This window comes from Pristis pectinata, chromosome 21 (genome assembly GCF_009764475.1).
Source record: "Pristis pectinata isolate sPriPec2 chromosome 21, sPriPec2.1.pri, whole genome shotgun sequence".
Classification (NCBI taxonomy): Eukaryota; Metazoa; Chordata; class Chondrichthyes; order Rhinopristiformes; family Pristidae; genus Pristis; species Pristis pectinata.
In genome coordinates this window covers 24,950,490-24,969,297 of record NC_067425.1, presented here as the reverse complement: position 1 = coordinate 24,969,297, position 18,808 = coordinate 24,950,490, and the positions used below count along the sequence as shown (strand labels likewise).

At 39.5% G+C, this 18,808-nt stretch overlaps 1 protein-coding gene across 8 annotated transcripts in view; it reads right to left on the bottom strand.

Annotated features, from left to right (window-relative positions):
- Positions 1 to 18,808, bottom strand: part of LOC127581347 (peripheral-type benzodiazepine receptor-associated protein 1) — a 220,730-nt gene that overhangs the window by 113,401 nt on the left and 88,521 nt on the right. The gene's annotated exons all lie outside the window — the stretch shown is intronic.

Below are 18,808 nucleotides of genomic sequence, written 5' to 3'. Positions count from 1 at the left end.
AAAATACTGCAGATAATGGAAATCCAAAATAAGAACAGAAAATCCTGGAAATACTCAGTAAGCCAGGCTGCATCTGTGGGAAGAGAAAAAGATTTAATGTTTCAGGATGAAGACCCTTCACCTGAACAGGGATGAAGGGTCTTCAACCCGAAATATTAACTTTGTTTCTCTTCCTACAGATGCAGCCTGACCTACTGAGTATTTCCAGCATTCTCTGTTTTCAGCTTATACTCTTACCATCCTTTTGATACTGACGTGCTAATATGCAACCCTTAAAACAATCTGCAAAGCCTGTTTCCTCCTATACTTTTCATTGTTATCAGCTGTGCCTTCCTTCTTTCTCTTTAAAATCTGTATACCTTTTTATCCCAGAAACTAAGATATCTCCAGAAGCCACTTAGATTATTTAAATATCCTTTTCTAATCAATTTATTATAATTCATTTACCCATTGGGTGAAATAACTCTGCCCCATTCCATAATTTGTAAATTATATCTCCAAATTCATATTTTCTGGATTAATTCTGTTACTTTTATAAGAGCAAAAACATGTATGCAGGCCACTGCGAAGGATCCTCTCTACCAAGCAGAACAAATGTAACTTCCTTAATCGTTATTAAATACTTGTATGCCTAATATTCAAAAGCAATGATCTTGCCCCAAATCTCCAAATGAGAACAACACAGTGTGTTCAAATTTTTATTTTGTTCCTCTGCTATCAAACCCAGGATCTTGGTTATTAAATTGGTTATATACATGTGAACTCAGTGGAAGCCTTTGCATTAATGGTTAAGTTTACTGCCACTTCTCTTCCAAAAATACCAACCAGAACAAACTCGTATCTTCTCCCCACAGGATTTCCATTTGAGGACAAAAAAGACTGCAGATGCTTGAATCTGGAACAAATCAGGATTTCCATGTCTTTTGTAATGTGTTCATCTTCCTTGCTTTCTGCTTCTCACCTTTGATCAGGCAGTCACTAATAACAGTTTGGAATCTTTTCATTGTGAACTGCTGGCATGACAACCACTATTTTCTGCTTGACTTGCTCCCCCTAACCTACCTCTGACCAAACTTGCAGCATTGCAGCAAAATAGTGCCATTAATGCTGTTAAAAAGGATGGCACAAATTTAGTCCAGCAAACTGATTTCTACTACATTAAGGCTGAATTTGAGGTCTCTAATACTAAACATCAAGCCAACAATTACTAGACTGCTATTGACTTCTGCCCAAAGTCCCTCCATGCCCTGCAACTTCATATTTCCTTCAATCCTACAGAGCACAGATCCTTCAAACAAAACATCTGTGGAATTATTGAAATTGATTATTGGTCACAGAACTTTTCCTCTGTTACTGGTTTTATTTTTTCTCCCCTTGTCCAGTCTCTTCTGATATCTGCCATTCAATGGCCTCAACCAAATCAATCATTTCTAAATTCATGGTCTAATCTCAAACACCTCCATCCACCATAAGAGTTGTCTGAGGGGTCACCACTTCTCCCTTGAATGGAAGATAAACTATTCCCCATCCGTCACTATACTCCTTTATCTGGCTGAACTTATTTGTTTATAACTGCAAAACCAGGCATATATTTAGTCATTCCATCTTCAATTCATCAATGTTAATTAATTTTAAAAAAACCTCAGCCTCAATTGTCCATTCCATGCACATCACCAACTGCATTGAAATGAATGGGATTATGTTAAATGCGACAGCTGTGGCTAGCATAAAAGCTGAGGAGCCATATATGAAGTGTTTCAGGCCCATCAGTTCAGAACCTTATGGAAATAACCTTGGATTCAATATTACAGTGCACAGATGTACAAGTAAGGAAAATGCTGAAATGTATACTGGAGGTGGCTGGTTGTTCTCTATGAAAACAGTATTTGGCTCACTCTGGCCTGAATTCAATAATTTCAGATAATGATTGTTATATTCCCGTTTAAATCTTCTCTCAACCCATCTTTTGCTTCTTTATTTGCCCTATTACCGTACCCTTGTGCCCTGCATCACTATGCATATTGTCATTTAACCTCAGCTTCTACAGAACTTATCTCCCCTCCTCCACCTTGGAGTGTATCAATCTCCAACTTTACAGTTCTGATTAAATAATCAACCTCCGTTAATTGTTTCTCCCTCCACAGATGCAGCCTCAGTTGCTTAGAGTTTCCAGTTTCCTTGCTTTTATTTCTTATTTACAACTTTCACAATATTTTACTTACGTTCATATTTTTCCTTTTGAAAATGCTCCCTTCACTTTACTGTTTCAGCCTCTGGATCTCTCGCCTGATTCATTTTCCATTTAACAAACATCATAAAGCATGAGTTTCTCTCCTGATCAATGTCCTGTCAGACTGTCCAATGTAAAGCAGAACCTCTTATTTGGTTATTGTTCCCAAGCTATTTACTTTGGCACCTACTTGCTTAGATTTTAGAATATTCAAATCCTACAGAATCTGGTTGCATTACTTCTTAATAAATTGAGTTTTATTTTGATTTTGACAAAAGCATGTTTTTCAATTAATAAAAGACTAATAATATGACCATCCAATCACCCTTGCTGCACTATACAAAATGATTGCTGTATTGTTGGTATCCTCATCAATGCTTAATGCCATTGAACTCATTTTTTTTTAAGGAGGGTGCATACCAGGCTTGATATAATATTATGAACCAGACATCCGATCAAGAGTGCCTGTAGAGTGAGTGCAGGATACAGGGTGGTAATAGAAAACATAGAATGTAACGAATGGAATGCAACACTCCCCTCACTTCTCATTAATCCCACCTCCCGAAGGCCACGCTTCACAATAATGACAGATACATTTTTAACCCTTTCATTACACTCCTCTCATTCTTCATGCTGAAAAGATACTGGCTAATCTTAGAGCTAAAAAATTCTGGCAAAATACATGTACTTGAAGGGTAGACAAGAAATAACTGAGACAGGGGCAAATACACATAGAGCCATTGCCACAGGGTGTACACAAATAGTTAATGGAATGCAGAAGCAGGCACATAATCATAATGTGGTAGTCACATAGGAAATATCTGGCGCATATGACATACAAAAATAATAACCAAAATGTGGAAGTCTGTTAGTGAATCATGGAGATAACAGCACGCAAATTGTTCGTGATAACAAATACACAGATAGTCATGAATACGTGAGAGTACATAGGGAATCACTGAAACATGAGGGATCCACAGATAAATAGGGACAACTAAGGATAAATATTTAGTCATTCATACATGAAGGAACAAGGATACATAGATAATTGTGTCTGAGGAATATATTTGGACACTGATCCACAAGAGTACATAGTACCGGGGGGGTCAGTAACAGCTTCACAAACCTTAATGCAGCAGGTTTGAAAGAGGAACAACATTCTAAAAGAAATACTTCAGAACTAAACTGCTAAATTTGAGATTAATTTCAGAATTTATTACCTAGTACTTTTTCATCAGACTACAAGGCCACTTTCAGTGTATCTTTATACACATTTCCTGTACATTCACTTATTTCAGAGAAGCAGAAGTAGGTTGTTTTCTGTTAGTGTGATTCAGGTTGACAACATAGTCTACTAAAGGGTTAATGACAGCACTGCTTCATGTATCTGTCAAACTGTAACTAAAATTTATTTGATGTACAATAAAGACTATTTATTCCATTGACAGATAGATCACTTTCACAGCAAGTAAGGTTAGCTTGCTTTTGATCTATTATGGCAAGTATCTTTTCCTGATCAAAGTCCAGTTTTTCATTTAATTACATAGCTCTGAACTTAAGTGAACAAGTACTGAAGATGATATGAACTTCAGTATGACAGTAAACAAATCTTAAACTACCTTAAATCTCACTTTCACCCTGGAGTTAGGAAGACAGCCCTAAACCAGTCTGCACCACTGCTGTAGTACCAACTGATCCTCTTCAGCCACAGTACCACAGCAATCTCACTCTGAAACATTCTCTCCATGCAAGGAGGTAAAATGTGCTTTCAGTGAATGGACAGAGATGAAAAAGATTCTTGCTCATTTAAAACACAACAGAAAATTCTGGAAAAACTCTGCAAGTAAGGCAGCATCTGTTGCTGATGCTACCTGACTTGCTGCATTTTTCCAGCATTTTCTGTTTTTGTTTCAGATTTCCAGCATCTGCAGTTTTTTTAATATTTTCATTCTTATTAATTTAGTTGCATTAGACTGTTTAAGAAGAGAGTTGTTTATACTGTATGCTTATTGTCTTGAAGTATTAAGGAAATGTTGATACCATGCTTCATAGTAAATAAAATAATCACAAATCCTCAAGTAAGCTGCCAAATTCACTGATCCAGTATATTAAGAGTAGTCTTTAAACTATTAACACTTCAGTTGACTGATCTTTCTTCTGCTAAGGTACACATTATCTTATGGTGTCTTTAATAACAAATCCCCAAATTGTTTTGAGAGAACCAAACAGCTACAAAATGGATTAATTCCATAACCTGATTATGAGCAGGAGGGACCCATATACTCCACAGTAAGCATGTATCTGGCACAGGTTGCGATGGAAGAGAACCAGTCAGTAATAGATGTAAAAAAACTAGGTTAAGGCTACCCAGGAGGCACTTTGCTTAAGTCTAAATATAGGTTTGCGCAGGTGAAAGAATTGGAACAGCTGCAGCCAACAGTCACTGCAGCACCCAGTCTCATAAAGTAACAAGTAAATTCTCTCTCTGTAACACAGCACCTCAGTGATAATGAAACTACATGAATTTAAATGTAGGACATAGGATCTGTATTAACAGAAATGTAAACAGAAAATGCTGCAACACTTATGTCAGTGGGGAGAAAGTTTTCCCTCAATGAATGCTGCTTGGTCTATTGAACATTTCAGATTTTCCACAGGCCCAGGATCTTGTATTTGTCTGACTCTATAAACAACTTTATTTCCTTGAGGGCTTAATCTGTAAATTTTGACAGTAAAGCTGTTCAATGGATGAGCAAACACAAATGAAGAGCCCAGTCTTTAGACACTTTGGACTGAATTTAAGCTTTCCAGAAGGATGGGAGCAGCCTGGATGTTAACTTGTGGGAAACCCTGGAAGTTTCAAAGCTTCAGTGGTAACTTTTTAACTCGGTTATTGAAGTAGGACATTACTTCTGGGTTTCCCAACTGATGAGACTAACTATGTGCAGTAATTCCACTCGTCACTCAAATTCATTATTTAAGGGGAAATTGCAAACATGACATCTGATGGACTGTGGAGTTGGCTACATGTAGAAGTAGGTACAAATGAACTAAGGTTCTCTCTAAATCCAGTGACTCTGCCAGAAGTGTCAGAAGCAGCTATAAGGACCTGCAGGAACATCATATCCTTTACTGATGAGTTGAAGAACACTAAAAGGGACTGAAGCAGCAAGCCACATTACTGACTAGCAGAAGCATGGCCCCACACTCTAGGATTCATGGCAGCTGTGGTTTAATAGTCTGTTTAGTAAAGGTAATAGTCTGTTTAATAATCTGTTCACTAAAGGTAAGCTACATCTTGTTGTGCTTCTTACTCCAATCCCCTCAATCTGCCCTCTTAAATTTAATCCAGCACACTTAACTTCACTCTAATCCATACCAGAGGTACGCGTCTCTTTCTGCCTCTTGCACTGAACTGCCTCCCAGCTGCCATTAATCTTCACTCTGATGCAATTAAATGCCTCTCATGTACAACCATTGACAACTGCCTCTCATCCATTTATTCAACACTCAAGGCTCTTCTTTTTCTCTTCCCAGAAGAAAGCACAGAAACTCAGGGGGATGCAGTGAATTGAAGGAGGCCCCCCAGCTCTGTTGCCAACCATGGAAATAACCAACAGGTGAAATGTATGGCCAGATGGAGCACTCACATCCACATGGTGACACAATTCAAATCTCATCCAGCCACTGACCTGGACTCGCCTATCACCTGAACTCACCTATCCCCTGCCTGCACGTGCTCCTCCCCCTCCCCCCACCTTTTTCTGGCTTCTGCCCCCTTCCTTTCCAGTCCTGATGAAGGGTCTCAGCCCAAAATGTTGACTGTTTATATCCCTCCATGGATGCTGCCTGACCTGATGAGTTCCTCCAGCACTTTTTGTATATTGCTCCAGATTCCAGCATCTGCAGAGTTTCTTGTGTCACTCATATGGACTGTTGTATGCAGTGACAATATCAACTGTAAAATTAGTATGTACATAATTATCACCCTTAACACTTTTACTCATAGGTTTAGCCTCCCACAGGACCTTCAGCCATCCTGCAGCATTTGCAGCAAGATGATGACTCTTCTTCAGAGGTCACTCATTTTGAGGACATACTGTCATAATGCTAATGCCTAATAAGTGTCAGCTCAGGTACTCATGCCATGGTGGGTCTGGTAAAGACAATTTAGTTTGCACCTGATGACTCAATCATCAAGTGTGAGCAGATGGTGGAGACAGTAAAAAGAGTTAAATTAAGGGAACAGTGGTGTGTTACCAGATTAATCCATGGGGACAGACTATTTTTCAGAAGTTACCAGTTCAAATATCACTTGGCAGATGTAAATCGGAAATGAAGAGTTAGCATCAGTAGTAACTCTGAGGATCCCTTCAAATGGAAACCAACTTTTTTTTTCTGCTTGTAAAATCTTATCTGGTTCATTAATGCCTTTTGGGGAAAGAAATCTAACTGTGTTGCTATCATGGTCACTCTCTCAGTACTGCAATGAATATTTCTGTGGGATGTTCTCAAAGGAATTCAAGGATGGGTGATTAACTGGCTTTACCAATGTCACCCATGTCCCAAAGGCAATGCTTTACCCAACCAAATGTATTGGCATTAAATGCAGGGTTTGGAGGCAGCTTCCCAACATGCTGTCACATTGGCACAATTAACTCTGATTGACTTCGAAACCCACCTGCTCACTGAAGCGAGTCCACATTTTTCTGAAGGGATCCTCAGAATTACAATTCCATGTTTAGTCATATCCATATAAGTCAAATGTGGGGAGAAATGTCTAAATGATATTGTATATCTTTTAGACAGGTTTTGACCTCAGAACCTGGAAATTGACAGTTTGGAGTTTCTCTCAGCATCTGACCTCAGTATGAACTGCCCTTTGCAGCTAAAGCTCTGAGGAGTCTCCAGGCTGAATGTAATTATATATGATAAGAAATCTTAGCCTAGTTCATTACTTCTCCTGCTCCAGTTATCACTGCCCATGCTGTTATCAACTTATGTCCATAACTACAGTTCACATTTAAAGTCACAGACAAGATCTAAATTTATTCAGCTCTTGACTATTGCATTGCTCAAGTAATTAATCAGTTTTCTGCCTGACATTGTCTATGACGAGAAACCTTGAATTGTCTCAAATGAAGCAGCATACATCATGCCTGCAGCGTACATCACGCCAACTCTACACTATGTCATGAAACTTGTAGCTCTTGATTAACCTTCTCACTACACAGAGTCATGGATTCAGCAACAAATAATAGATGCATCCAAGAAATGATGCTGACGATGTCACAATGATTAGATTGTGGCCCCTCATCAGTAATGAACCATAAAATTCAGCATTTTATTGTTGTCCCTTCAAATGAGGAATATGGGGTGCAGGAAAAAAATTACAAATGTTTTATGGTCTTCTACTAAGGTTTATTTCAGGTTTTTTTTCTAGCAGTTAATTTCTAGTTAATTCACTGAGTACTGACAGCTAGAAAGCAGTTACGTTTAGATTGAAATCAGCTGCAAAGTTTGACCAAGCAGAATTCAAAAAAAATGTCTCCATTGAAAAATCTGAAGCAATTTCTACTTACATAAACAAAGCTAGAGCTCCAAAGCACTTTACACGCCATCAAGCAAGAAATGGAAGAAAAACTATCGAGGTTGAGTGACAGTACACTTGAAGGGATAGTTTTGATGAGGTTTTAAGGTTCAGGGAATGGGAACGAGAGCCAACAGAGTCAAGAGGTTAAAGGTCAGGTTCCAGAAGTAAGGGAAATAGTGAAGTATAGAAAGGACACAGAAGGAATGCCAAATACCTGATCAACTGAGATTTTATTTCAAGTTCTGCCCCATCTCATTTTAGCTGCTGATTTTATGCTGTAAATCAGCTTGTAAACAGTCATCAGTGTGTCATAGAATCTAGAATGATAAAAATTTACAGCACACATCATAGCTGAGCCAGCTAAAAATGGTAAAATAGAATCAAAGCATATCATAAACTCAAGAGACAGGGCACATTGTAGCATTCAAGGCAGAACTGCAGGACTCCAGACATACACAGTGATGCTAAGATTCCTGTGGAGGTCAGGATAAACTGCATTAGATAGAGTGCATTAAAGCAGCTAATCCAAAGGCCAAATCTGGTTGGTTGTGCTGAATAAGCAATCAACCATAAACTATGGGGATGCTTTTCAGTGTAGTACCATGACTGTGAGGTTTGAAAAAAAAATGCACATTTAAATAATTAGCAGGTTTTCTAAAATATTCCTCGGCTCACTTTTAGGTGCATTTCTAATCAGCTTGTCAAGTCAGTAGTGCCACTATTAGTCATACATATTCAGTGCTGCATCGTGCATGCTACAAGAAATACTGACAATTATCTACAACTACTGCAAGATTCCAGTCATGAGCTCAATCACCAAATGGGTACAGAGTGGGGTTAACAATGCATATCTACAGGAGCAACCAGATAATCTCTTTGAATTCTTCTTGTTTTATCAAAAATGAAATAGCTTCTGTTTTTATGGAATGTGCAAGGTCAAACACAGCACCCATTCTGAGAAAGAGACATGGTGATTTATTGAGGATCTCAGAATGGAGAACTGGAAAACAGTCGATTCAGGAATGACAAAACATAACTAAAATATAGTCATGGATGTGAAAGGGTGTCTAAGCTGTCACTGGAATCTCCACAATATGTAATCCAAGGTTTGTGAAATTTTCATAATGTATCAATTTGAATTCTGAAAAATATCCAGCAGCAAAATTCTATTTTCTGTCATTTAATATTTGGGTTAAATTGTGTGAAAGGTATATCTAGTCTCAAGTCAGTCTCTGAGAATCTTCTGTATTTTACTATGTATTACACATCAAAATGTAGAAAAAAAACTTTCACACAAAATCACCTTTTCCATGGTCAGTTTTCCACAACAGGATCCAACAGCAAGACTGGAGAATCAGATTTCTGTGAGATGACATTGCTGTCAAATCCCCTACAAGCCAGGTCATTTATACTTTGCCTTTACATTCTCTGTTCACATGTTTTGGATCTTTCTTACACTACAATAGAATACAGAGTTTAAAAATTCCCATTGTAGAGCAGAATGCAAAAAGCTAGTCTATACTATAGAGCTATAAATTACTTGTGAGCAAAACAAAGATGTAAAATATTGCCTCCAGCAGAGGGGTATAAATGCCTCAAAGTCCAATCTGTTTGATAATTGGAACATTAATCCATTGCCATGCACTTCACCTGCAGTGGGATCATGATTTTAGATTGTGATCCCACAAGCCTCCTATTCAACACATCATTCTCCACAACTTCCACCACCTCCAACAGGATCCCACCACCAGACACATCTTCACCTCCCCCCCACCCCCCCGTTCCCCCCCTTCCGTTTTCCCTCATTCCTGTGCCCCCCCCATGATCTGCCCACGACCTCCTCCTATTCCCCACCTCCTTCCGCTTATTCCATGGTCTACTGTCCACTCCGACCAGATTCCTTATTTAGCTTTTTGCCTCTTCCACCTTTCACCTCCTAGCTTCTCACATCATTCCCTTTCATCGCCCTTTCCCCACCCACCTAACTTCCCCCTCTCACCTGCACTCACCTATCACCTGCCAGCTTGTGCTCCTCCCCCTCCCTCAACCTTTTTATTCTGGCTTTCTGCCCTCTTACTTTCCAGTCCTGACAAAGGGTCTCAGCCCAAACATCAACTGTCCACAGATGCTACCTGACCTGCTGAGTTCCTCCAGCATTTTGTGTGTATGCATATTGCTTAAGAATGTAATGGCTTTGTGGATGATCATATGAGAGGAGCACACAGATCCATACTGAGTGATAGGCAGACAGAAATGCAGATTGTCAGTCAACCACATTAATGCACCAGTTGCAAAAAAAAAAGCTTCCACTTTATCTTTGCAAGAAGCTGTCAACTTGCCCAACAAACAGGAGAGAAATCCTCTCAGCCTGAGAACTTAACTATGCTGGAGAAGGGTATTTGTAACTGATGGGCACTGGCATAACCCAGACCAATGCAAGCAGGTATAACTGAGCCAACCCTGAATCTCTCTGGACCTTCACCATCCCAACAATCGTCCATCATCAGTGAAATCTACTGAATTCATTTTTATTGAAATTACAGTACTAGATAGAAAAATGCTTGACATATTGTTAGAACTGCCTGATAGATCACAAGAGGGGGCAGTAATCCATCTTCAACCTTGCACAGAGTTTGTCCGGATCCATTCTGGAAGTGGTGTGCACTTTGGTATAAGTTAGTGTTGACACATTAACAGTCAAAATCTTTGTGCCAGTATGAGTCACTGGCTGATTCCATCAGAGCTCTGATAAGTTACTTAGAAGCAGATTTTCTTCTCCAGCATCAGAAAGATGCTATCCAGGAATAATTGGTCTCCATCTGGAGGCTATTGCTGCTCTGTGAAAACAGAGAATTGTCTACCTAGAGAACACAATAGTCCTTGAAGAGCAGACGCTTTATTATGGGATATAGCCATTAGGGTTGGCACGGATCTGGGGACTTTAATGGCAGATGTGAGATCTGGTTCACAGCAGACGGGCACCTTGCTGTCTGCCTGGTGCTGAGACAATGAGATGTAGCACTTGAAAAGTGCTGTCTTCAACAGCACAAGTTCTCAGAAATGCCTTCACCTCTGCCCACAGCCAGCTTTCCCAGATTGTAAGCCAGCCATGGAAGAACATGATGAGCAAACACCAGCCCTTCCAGGGAAAAAACTCATTGTGAGCTTCCATCATGGACATTTTTAGTCTGCACAAATGAAATAGAGTGGCCTTCCAGCAGTCTGGCAACAGCCACAGGGAACTTTGTGTCAGTTGTAGCTAAAAGTCCAGCTGGAAGATCATGACAAAAATTAAACGCTGGAATATTTAATTATAACACATAAAAATATGATATTTCTTATTAATTCATCATTTAACTTAACGTGCATTAAAATCCCTTCTTTCAATCATTCAGGCAGCAAGATTTCAAAGCATAATGCAAATAGAGGGACATTGCGGCTCATGAGAACTTTATTAATGTGTTCTTTTATGCTGTCACTTATTGTAACTTCCATCCTTCACAGAGATGTTTAAGGCAAACGAAAGCATTGTGGAGTCAGCAGCTAAGGCAATCTTCCATTCCCCTTCATAAAGCCGAACCCATTGTGCCAGTTTTGAAGGTAGTAATGCAGCAGACTCTCCAGTGTGTTTAATAGGGAGATGCACATTCACCATTCAAAACTTCAGGAGCAAATTTCCTGACACCCTCTCCCTCACCCTGGCCCTGCAGCATCGACGTTGAATCACATTAAAGCCAATGGGGGGAATCATCACATTGAACCCTATAGCTTGGTTTGTAAACAATTTCAGGCAGATTTTCAAATATCTGCAGTCCTTTTCATTTTGAAAAAAAAGAGTGGAATCCTCTTGATATTCACTCTAATGGCTTACCTAACAAAGTTACCTCCTTGGAGAGACAAGAGACTGCAGATGCTGTAATGTTTGTTCCCCACCATTTCAAAAACTTCCAAGTCCTTGGCTCCCACCACCTCAACTTCATCATGGATGCCCAGTCCCCAATAAACTTCCATTCCCTATCAGGAAGACAGGGCTCTCCGTTTCATTCTTCAACATAGATCTAACCAGTTCACCTCTACTCACTGGCGGAACTAGTGCTCACCCTGAACAACTTCTCTTTTGATTCCTTCCACTTTCTACAAATCAAATGGTCCCTCGCATGGTCCCTAGCTATGCCTGCCTTTTTGTTGGCTACGTGGTACAGTCTTTGTTCCAAACCTACTCTGGCACCACTCCCCAACTCTTTCTCTGCTACATCGACAACTTCATCGGTGCTGCCTCAAGTCGCAGGAGGAACTCCTCAATTTCATCACCAATCCTGATGAAGGGTCCTTGACCCAAATTACCACTGTCCATTTCCCTCTACACATGTTGCCTGACTCATTGAGTTCCTCTAGTAGCTCGTTTTTTGCTCCCAAGTTACCTCCTTCTCCAGCTTTTGTAATGTGATTATGCAGGAAAATTTCAATGTCAGTGTTTGATCTGCATTAGCATTAATTGAATTTTTCCAGGAAAACTGATAACTGCAGGTCACATTTTGTTAGTGAGAGGAGGGGGGACTGTCACGAACCAGCAACAAAAGAAACACACTGAGCATGATTTAGTGTTAAAAACTATTTTATTAATCACTACTTATGATAATACGTAAAATAAAAGTAAAAATGTTAGTATGTTAGAATTCAAAAATGTTAAAACCTTGAACGTTAACCCCAAAACTAAACTCGTCGTGTGTGTGTGTGACAAAGTCCAAACTCCCAGTTCCGGAATGGTTCTTAAAGTTCAGTTCCGCAAGCCATAAGGTGAAACATGAGCAAGGGCTTCTTCAACAACCACCGTTGTCTGAAGATAAGATGTAGATGTAGAAAAACATAGAGAGAATACATACGAAATCCAAATGTTCCACGATGGAACCCAAACGACACTCCTTCCACTGTGTTTACTCGGTAGTGACTTCCTCACCCCGAAAAGTATCCGAATCGTGGTCGTCCACACAAATATACCTGTTTCCTTCTACAGGTCAGCAACAAAGTGAACTCCACCGGATTACTTCCAACTTCCATACATGGATTTCTATGGCAAAACACAGTTATTGTTTCTCATCCATCGATAGAGAAAACAAGCAGGCTGGTGTCTCTCTCCCTTCTCTCTCTCTCTCCTTCTTCTTCTTCTAACCTCTTCAACAACGTCATTACGTCCTTTATCTTCTATTGACGTAAGCACGCCCCACACACACATACACACACACTCTCTATCTTAAAGGGACTTTCACTGAGTCCGTAACAGGACTCACTGAGTCCGTAACAGGACTCAGAGTTCCTCCAGCAGATTGTTGCTCCACATTCTGTTAGCTTTTGTTGAGCTGATATTGAGATCAGTAGCTCTGTGTTGGACTCACAATTGTGCTATTCATACTAATGCCAATTTAGAATACAAACATTTAAGATTAAAATTTTCAGTTGGAGTTCAAATCTGATGATTAGATCAGACATCGCAAGTAACGTCAAATGAAATGGCTGAGCGGTTAGCCATTCCAGGGAAAGTTGGTTGTAATTCATGCAATGACTCAAAAGAACCCTCATGATCTATCTCATTGACAATTAACTGTGATGGAAATTACAAGTGCTGACATACTTATTAGTGTAGACGCCCCCAAGGCTCTTTATTTCATTGAAGTCTTAAAGGATCCGTAATGGAACCAAATATTGAAAAAACAAAACATATCCTTCATCTGCTGTTTGAGCACAATCTGCTAAGATATGTAGCTGACCCGGTCTTGTGCTCTGTCACAATGATGAGCTTTCACAGTGTGTAAGTATTGAAAACTCTGGAAGGTAAGAAAATTCTGTATTCATTCACATTGTCTGTGTTCTCTGAACTGTCCAGTAATGCCACATACATCAGTAGAAGCTCCCCATGTTCATGTCTATGCAATACTTTCTGCTTGAAGGGTCCTTTGTAGTTGGAGGAGTGGTCATACCAGGCTGAACATTTGCTCTGTTCCTTATGAATGATGATGAATGACCATTAATGTATACACCGCCTATTAGTTCCACATCAGTTGACGTGACTGGCTGTAAAATCTGCAAGAAATGGACCAACCTTGATACACACAGAGTCCTCTTTTCTACATAGCTATCCATTTGCCGCTTCCTTTGTTTTGCTTCCTGCTGTGCATGTTGTCTCTCACCTTCTCCTTGTACTGGAGGGTTTCAGGCATATGCTCAGCTATCCTGTTCAGGATATAGCAAAATCAAATACATTTTGGTGGATACAGGAGGTGTCCTCTGGAGTACTACAGATAATGGAATCACATTCTGAGGCTCCTGGCGGTTCTTTGGGGTTCATTGTAACAGTACTCACCCAGAGCTGCTGAGTTATAGAGATGATTCAGAAGCTAAGGAGGGAGGGTACAGTCCCCATTCCCTCAAGGTAGACTGCTGAAGTATGAGTCACAGAATCACTGAATTGTCAGCTTAATTATTCAACAACAATTTACTTCTGAACTCTGCATCAGTCACTTGCATTCTCATAATGCACATCAATATTGTGTGACCCCATTTTATGTTGCAGTAATCCAAAAGAACTCATTAACCTATGGTATTATGAACCCCTCTACTGAGGGCAAGTTTATGCATCACTGCTTTGAACCAGTTACTGTGTCAGTATTGTGCATGCCCTAGATTGTATCCCTCTATTAGGGCAAAATTTTATCATCTAGCAGTTCTATCAGGTATAGAACATAGAACAGTCCTGCACAGGAACAGGCCCTTCGGCCCATGGTGTCTGTGCCGACCATGATGACAATCAAAACTAATCCCATCTGCCTGCACATGATCTATATCCCTCCATTCCTTGCGTGTTCATGTGCCTACCTAAATGCCTCTTAGATGTTGCTATTACATCTGCTTCCATCACATCCCCTGGCAGCGCATTCCAAGCACCTACCACTCCTTGTAAAAAGAAAACTTGCCCAGCATGTCTCCTTTAAACTTTTCCCCTCTCACTTTAAAGCTATTCCCTTTAGTATTTAACATTTCCACCCTGGGAAAAAGACTCTATCTACCCTACCTATACCTCTCATAATTTTATAGACAGCTATCAGATTGTCCCTCAACTTCTGACACTCCAGAGAAACAATCCAAGTTTGTCCAACCTTTCCTTATAGCTAATACTCTCTAATCCAGGCAGCATCCTGGTGAACTTATACTGCACCGTCTCCAGACTGTCCAGTGCTTCCTGTAATGCGGCAACTAGAAGTGGACATATACTCCAAATGAAGCCGAGCACTGTCTACTTCACCACTATGCATTAGAAAGGGGATATCTTCCAAAATTTATGAGGAAAGAAAATACAGGAACTAAAGGGAGATTTATTCAAGGTGCATAAAATTATAAAGGTACCAACAAGAGGTAATAAGAAAGACCATTTTCCTTAGCCGGGAAAATCAATAAGCAGGGGGCAAATATTTAAAATAATTTGAGGAAGGTTTAAAAGAGTTCAGGGAAATTTTTCAACCAGGTGGTGGTAGGGTCTGGAATCTACCATCTGAAAGGATAGCAGAGACAGAAACCCTCACTGAATTGAATAAGTAGTCAAAAGTACACTTGAAATGCTGTAACCTGCATTGGTACAAAGACTTAAGATCTAGAAAAGGGGATAAGAGAGGAGAGTTCTTCCTCAGTTAGTGAGGAAACAATGGGTCAAACTACCTCATTAGATTCCACAACTCTATAAATCTACAACTTGGCATTCTTATAATAAGTTTTAATGTAAGAAGCAACAGAAAATTGGGTGGATGCACCAGTACCATTCAGAGCTTTTAATGCTGCAAATGTGTCCACTTGGACACTCATCCTTTAATGGAAAGAAATACAAAGCACAGATTCTTATTGCAATTACATGGGCCTTGGTGTGACTGCACCTGAAGAACCTACAAAGTTTTAGTTTCCTTGCCTAAAAAGGATCCAATTCCTTAGAAGGAGTGCAGTGAGATTCACTAGGTTGGATCTCAAGATGGCGGGTTACTATATAAGGAGAGTTTGAGTAAACTAAGCCTGTATTTTCTTTCGAAGAATGAGAGATTTTAGTGAAATTTACAAAATTCTAACTGGGCTTGACAGGTTGGTTGCAGGGGGATGCTTCTCTTGGCTGAGGAATCTCAAACTGTAGATCTCACCCTCAGAATAAAGGGTGGGCCAGTTGGATAGAGGAGAAATTTCTTCATGCAAAGTGTGGTGAAGCTTTATAATTCTCTACCCTGGATGGCTGTGGAGTTTCAGTCACTGAGTTCATTCAAAATAGAGATTGATAGATTTCTGGACATTAAGGGAATGTAGGAAATTGGAGATAGTGCAGGAAAGTAGCATTGAAGTAGAAGATCACATTGATCTTGATGCATGGTGGAGCAAGACTGAAGGACCACGTGGCCTATTCCTGCTTTTATTTCTTCTGCTGTTATGCTATATAAATTTTTAACCTTCTAGTGACACAAAGTTATTTATAAAACTGAAAACAATACCTTAGAGACAACCCCTGTTCCCAATTACAAGCTTACATCATATGAATCTTGCACATGCTGCAGTGTGAAAGTTATTTGTCAAATGGAGTAAAGTCACAGATCTGTACATGCTAAATGAACACAAGAGCTTGAATATGCCAGGGGCAAAACAGAATTAACTGTTCCACTCTTTCTTCGTTAAGTGGCACTGTCTCTCATTGCACACTGAATGAACAGCAAATAATTTACACAGACATAAAATACAGAAAATATGATAGCTTTTAGACATAACTATTCTAATAGACTAAATCATAAAGGCTGAAGAATTTTGAACGGTAAGGGATAATTTTGAACAGCAAGGGATAAATATAGCTAAAAGCTGGAAACTGTTCTGTAAACAGCAACATATCCTGGTGAGACACTACTGCAGTTTATGATCCCATTTAAGTCCTAGATTGCTGCTGAACAAAAATTCATTGCATATTATTCTGTGACTCCACAAGGAACTGCTCACAAAATTTAATGGCTAGAGAAAGATATACTGTATTGAGCATTTTTCAGACACAGCCAAACAGAAATATGAGCACAGAAAGAGATCATTCAGGCAATGCCAGTTCCATACTTAAGATTTTCACTCAAATCCACTTTCCTTATTTGTTCCCCAAAAACTTCAACATAATTTTTTCAAATGATTATGCAATTTTTTTCTCATATATAAATATAACAATCACATATTGTCATGGCTTCCATATTCTAATAGTCCTCATGTGGGGGAAAAAAATCCTTCTAATCTGTACCTTTACACTTCTGGTAATAATGCTGAGATTATTCTCCTTACTTCTAGTTATTGATCATGGAAATAATCCTCATTACTTACTTTCAAATCTATCCATAATCTTCAATAACCCACTGGAATCTACCACCCCAAATCCCCATCCTTCCCACCCCCAGCATCATTCAATGAAAAAATGCCTTATTTTTTAAGACTCAACAAAACTTTGGCATCACCACTACTTCTTGAAAGTTCAGCAGTGGTTCTTTACATTTCCATATACATATCCTAATTATTAAAGGTATGTCACTAATTCAATTAGAATTTTAAAATTTAAAACCAATACATAAAAATAACAGTATAACAATGGAACATACTTTTCAGCCTAGTCAGGGTCCATATTATCGTACCTTACCATTCACATTTATCCACTCTGTTCCTGCAGTCCTACATCCCCTTTTCATTCAATCCAATGTATCCTTGAATATTGACAAGATCTCACACTAACAACAAAAGTAAATTCAGTAGCCTTACAGAGCTTCACTATCATTAATACTTTGCATATATATATTAAATCTGTGGCCTAGACCTCTCACTTATTATTCCTTGTCCTTCACTACTGCAGCAGCGTGTTCAGGGTGTCTGGTCTAAACCTTAGGATTTAAGGACTGTGAGTGAACTAAACGTTCAGGGAAAACAATAGCAAAGTTTACATACAGTGGCATGCAAAAGTTTGGGCACCCCTGGTCAAAATTTCTGTTACTGTGAATAGCTAAGCGAGTAAAAGATGACCTGATTTCCAAAAGGCATAAAGTTAAAGATGATACATTTCTTTAATATTTTAAGCAAGATTACTTTCTTATTTCCATCTTTTATAGTTTCAAAATAACAATAAAGGAAAAGGGCCCGATGCAAAAGTTTGGGCACCCTGCATGGTCAGTACTTAGTAACGCAGCTTGTAAACACTTTCTGTAGCCAGCTAAGAGTCTTTCAATTCTTGTTTGGGGGATTTTGCCCATTCTTCCTTGCAAAAGGTTCTCCAAACCTTCCTGCGTCCTCACCTCGAAAATTCAGCGTCAAGAAGTTTACAAAGGAACATCTAAATAAGCCTGATGCATCTTGGAAACAAGTCCTGTGGACTGATGAAGTTAAAATAGACCTTCTTGGCCACAATGAGCAAAGGTATGTTTGGAGAAAAAAGGGTGCAGAAGTTCATGAAAGAACGCCTCTCCAACTGTTAAGCACGGGGGTGGATCGATCATGCTTTTGGCTTGTATTGCAGCCAGTGGCACAGGGAACATTTCACTGGCAGAGGGAAGAATGAATTCAATTAAATACCAGCAAATTCTGGAAGCAAACATCACACCATCTGTAAAAAAGCTGAAGATGAAAAGAGGATGTCTTCTATAACAGGATAATGGTTTTGCCATGGCCCTCACAGTCCCCTGACCTAAACATCATCGAAAATCTGTGGATAGACATCAAAAGAGCAGTGCATGCAAGACAGCCCAAGAATCTCACAGAACTAGAAGCCTTTTGCAAGGAAGGATGGGCGAAAATCCCCCAAACAAAAATTGAAAGACTCTTAGCTGGCTACAGAAAGCGTTACAAGCTGTGATACTTGCCAAAGGGGGGTGTTACTAAGTACTGACCATGCTGGGTGCCCAAACTTTGCATCGGGCCCTCTTCCTTTTTTGTTATTTGAAACTATAAAAGAT